Below are 5,356 nucleotides of genomic sequence, written 5' to 3'. Positions count from 1 at the left end.
TCATATATTTGAATTGTGTACGATTCTAGAGGTTCAACTGCACGTCACACTTTTCAAATGATTCTGATATATATATGTGCATTGGATGGTCTGTTGGAATGAGAGAATTTCAGAATCACAAATCTCTTGAATGGGATCAAGTTTTTCCTTTCTTCTTGTGGAACATCACCATAATTTAAAACCATTATTAGAAATAGCCATAGATTGTGCGGACATTATTAAATACTTAAAGGAAGATTGTCTGAGTGTAGGGATCTAATGTGGCGACTGGAGAACCCTCCGATGCAGCATAGCTACTGGGTAACGAATAAAGTGGCAGATATTCTAGCTAAAGAGGGTGCAAAGTTGGAATCGCTGAACTCCTTTTTATTCTGGACGATTCCACCATTGTTTGTCATAGGGATTCTAGTAACAGACAAAGCCGGAACTACTTTTGCTAGGCATGATAAGCCAAATAATCGTACTAGTATATATTGTTATCTACAATTAACGCCCTCTACTAACTTTAGCAGTAGTACTGCTCTGCCATTTCATTGTAATGACGCACACTACAAAAAAACTACTAAATTGTGGCGGTTTATTTATAGGGGTCTTAAGAAACCCCCACTACGAATTCAATTTGTGGCGTTTGTGTCAATCCCCACAAAATAATTCCTTTTGTGGCGGCTTAAGTATGGCGGTTATAAAATACCCCTACTATACATTCAATTTGTGGCCTTTGTTTCAACCTCCACAAAATTATTCTTATTGTGGCGATTTTTTGGTGCAGCTTTTGTACTACAAAAGAACGAAACGATGTCGATAATTTATTTTGGGTATGATGGTGGTTTATAACCACCACAATGAGCTACGGCGGTTTTTTATGCCCGCCAAAAACCGTTCTATTATTAATACATTACAGCGGTTTCAAAAAACCGCCATAAAATGCTACAAGTTGATAATGACTTTTAAAATTTGTATTACGACAGTTTCTAACCGCCATAAAATTCAAATTTTATATAATCTATTATAATTGTATAAAATAATATTTTGGTAGTTTCAGCCTATGCAATATTTAGTCGTGCAAAATACAACTTATTGAAATAATTCCTTACATCAAATAAATCATACACCATAAATTGCTAAACAGAGAATTACGTAATTCCAATATCTAAAATATATGTATCCCAAAATTACATCTAGATTCAAGTTAGAGTTTCAAACTATTCAATAAGAATACAAAAAATAGTTTTGATCCTAATGATGATTACTAACTGTCACTTGCTCTATCTCCATTGTTGCTTCTAACATAGGATCTTCTTGGTCCAATTGGTAAAGAAACGCTTTATAAATCTTGTGTCTGTCAAAGAAATTAAGAAATAAGTCGTAAAATGATAAATATTATAAAAGTGTCAAAGAAATTAAGAAATAAGTCGTAAAATGATAAATATTATAAAAGAAAATTCATTGAAGGAAGATTATGTTAGGTGTGCTCATTGAAATATTCATGTGTACATAAGAATAACATAAAAATTTACTTCCATTTCAATCAGTTTCAGCAAAACATTTGTTGCACATTTAAACACCACAACTTCAATTACAACACAAAATGACGAGATGATTCATCCCATTGAGCTCTTCATTTCAACACAATGAAAAACGAGATTCATAATGAAAGATTACAACTGATTGAGCTCTTCATTTCAGCACAAACTGACTAAATATTTTAGCTCCAGTCAAAGACAAAAAATTGCAGAAATAATTGATGATTTCAGCACGTTGAGCAAACCAATTCAACATAAAATGACTATAGATTTATAGGTAGCTAATTGAATTACCTTATGTTTTCTCTAGCTCATTTATTCAACAAAAGAGGGAGAATTGTGATTTCCATAGCATCATAATACTTACAATATATAATGAAGATAAAATAAGTACTTCTACTGTAGAGTCGGAAATAAGTGATCTAGCTCCTGTGGGACTATGATCATGGCCATCAAGTGTCTGGTAAATCTGCTCAGATAAACTGGTGTCATTCACACACCATATTGTCTAGCCATATGATGAAACAATTCACTAAATAGGGTCATAATAATAATCAGATTTCGACTTTGGGGTTGTTGCTGAGATCACAGCCACCAACATTATAGATGAGCTTGTAGAAGTTTCTAAGGCAAACATCATTACCTCTTCCACTGATCCTGAATTGGCAGATGGGGAAACTGAGGAGGAAAGCAATGTTAAAGTGCGACTTCACAAGTTGAATAACTATTGCTATTCTAGTTTTATTATCTATAAGTTATAGCAAATCAATTTCTCGTTTGCAGTTAGAGCTTCTCAAACACATCGAGTATAGGGATAGGATAACTTGCTTTTACTTCTGGATGCGTAGTAGGAGAAGATGAATCTGGATCATAGATACAGAAGAAAATTAAATCAACCTAGAGATCAAATCGCATAAACGAGGTTCTAAAGAATCTAAAGTTAAATATTAGTGCAAAAGAAATCTAAAAAAACACAAACATGGAAAGAAAGAGAACTGACTTAGATTGCGAGCAGTGGCGTTGACAGTGAATCCACGGTGTAGCAACAACTTGGCCAGCCATGAAGCGATGAAACCAGATGCCCCTGTTACACATACTACCTTTCCTTCTCCACTATTCTTGCTTTCCATAGCCAGATGTTATTTTAAAAACAATACAGAAATGTAATTCTATTTGGCCATAAGGCATACAGTGGTATTTGTGGTCTAGGAAGTATTCTTCAAGGCATCACTTTATTCAGGTCATCTCAATTCAATTCACTCAAACAAGAGTTTTTAACTGCCCTCTAAGTTATCAATACTTTGTCCTTTAAGATACTAGCAAAAAGATCACTAGTTTTAATTTAGCAGCAAGTGCAACAGCTGTAGACTGCGGTTTACTACTTAAGTTTGCAGCGTATAGATGAGCATTTGTCTTGGAATCAACCCCACCAACTATGACAAGCCCATCGAAATCATGTGCTATTTCAGCAGATTGCTCAACTTGGGTGAGGATATCCAATATTAAATTTGAGAAGGTGATATAATAAACTTATCATGATCCAAGTCACTCGAGGCAGCACAGAATACTAAGCTGAACATAGTAAGTAAACTAGAGCCTTGATCAAATGGAAATTCTAACCCGAATTGATCAGGTGTAAATAGATTCAAAATTAAGAGAATTTCATCATGGCCAAGCCTATTGTTTATACCTCTAGTTATAATCTTGGTGTAACAACAAGCTGAAGGAACTGAAGACATCCTCTTCTCGCATTGAGCAAGCCCAAGTCCATGTTGAGGGTAACTCTTCGGAATGTCCCGCAAAAATTGATTCGAACAATCATTTAAGACTTTATGAATATCAAACATGGTAAGGCCACAACGAATAGAAACTATAGAACTAATCCATAATGAAGGCTTAGATGCATTTGCAATAACAAATACTATAGGCTCATCTCTGATGGTAACAATTTCCTTTTCATCATTTTTTATTTCACTTTTTACATCAAATTTTTTATTTTTTTATATGACAAGGGAAACCTGCAGCTGCTATCCTTTGGGTGCGCACAGGGTAAAACGTCATATTAAGTTATAATATATTAAATCTTTTTGTACCCAAAAAAAATGATGTATTCTTTTCTAGACTTCATATTATTGATGATTTTTCATAAGGTAACATACCTAAGTGTTGTAATAACTTTTCCTATTCCTTCTGATGTAACATAAAAATGAAAAGGACTTGTGAATTGTTGTGACTTAAGAATTGGTAAATGCACCACGCGAAGCACAAACATATTTACTAGTATATATATATATATATATATATATACTAGTAAAGAAAGCCCGGGCAGCATTAATAAAGTTATATTGTTACTCTCTCCGTCCCATATTAGATGAGAATGTTACTAAAAAAAAAAAATTCATATTATTTGAGCACTTATTAAATTAGGATAGAATTAATTAATTCTTTTCCATTTTACCCTACAATTAATATGACCATTCCTATATTGTATGTGTATTTTTTGTAACTCATTTCAATGTGCATTGATATAAACAAAGGGTAAAATGGTGAAGTCTTCCAATGTATTAATGATTTCTTAATCACCGTGTAAAGTTGGAAGTGCCCATCTAATATGGGACGGAGAGAGTATAGTTTATGTATTGTTATAAAATTAGTAAAGATTGTTATAATATATTTTGCTCATAAGTGAGCTAATATAAAAACTTATTTGTCATTTGTCTTTTTAATTTCAATTTCAAATAGCAAATAAATGTACCGATAAGATTGAAGGTAGAAATGAAACATATCTTTCTAAATTTAAGTAAAAATAAACAGAGTAGAAGTAACATTAGGGTTATCGATAGGACGATTCATTTGGTTATTTTAAAAAAAATTATATCATTCAATTTTTCGGCTATTTTATAATGTATAACCAAAATTAAAATTTTAAAATCATCCCAATCCTAATTTATGTGACACAAGCAGTACAAAAATTAGTCTTTTTTTTGTTGTCTTGTAGATATTTTAAGTTATTATTTATTGTAAATTATAGTACTTTTTATTAAAGTTTTTAATAACATATGTTACTTTTTATGTTTGAGAGTTAAACCAATTTTTTTTATATGTCTTTTAATTTTATATGTGTTTTGTCCTTTTCCATTTTCAAAAACTAATACTCTGTCCATTTCATTTTATATGTCATTTCTATAAATATATTGGTTATTCCCTCTTCTTATGTCATATATATTATGAAATTTGAGAAGTTATTGAAATTTTTATATGATTCTAAAAATATTTTAAATTGTTAGCTATTGTGATTTGTAGTACCTTTTTTTTACAGAATTTTGAAAATAATATTTATTACTCTCTTTGTTCTAATTTATGTGGCACATGCAAAATTTCAAATATTAACCATTTTTTATATGTCTCTTTACTATATTAAGTTGTTAATTATTGTATTTTATAGTACATTTTGAACTTAATTTTTAAAGAATATATGTTATTTTCCATGTCCCAATTTATGTGGCATTAATTGATAGATTTGTTGGAGTCGAGAGAATTTTTTTGTTAATTATTGTAATTTATAGTTTCTTTTTCGTCAATTTGAAACAATATATGTTCTTAATTGATAGATTTTTTGGAGCCGACAATTTTTTTTGTTAATTATTGTAATTTATAGTTTATTTTTCGTCAATTTCAAACAATATATGTTTATCATATAATCCATTTTATGTGGTAGCAATAGAATTTAGAGAGTCAATTAAATTTTTTATATAACTTTTAAATATTTAAGCTATTAATTATTGTAATGTATAGTATTACTTATATTATTTTTGAATCTAAATGTTACCTTT

The sequence above is a fragment of the Solanum verrucosum genome, unplaced genomic scaffold (assembly GCF_900185275.1).
Source record: "Solanum verrucosum unplaced genomic scaffold, falcon-dt-bn FXZP01000268.1, whole genome shotgun sequence".
NCBI lineage: Eukaryota > Viridiplantae > Streptophyta > Magnoliopsida > Solanales > Solanaceae > Solanum > Solanum verrucosum.
This window is presented reverse-complemented; position numbering follows the sequence as displayed.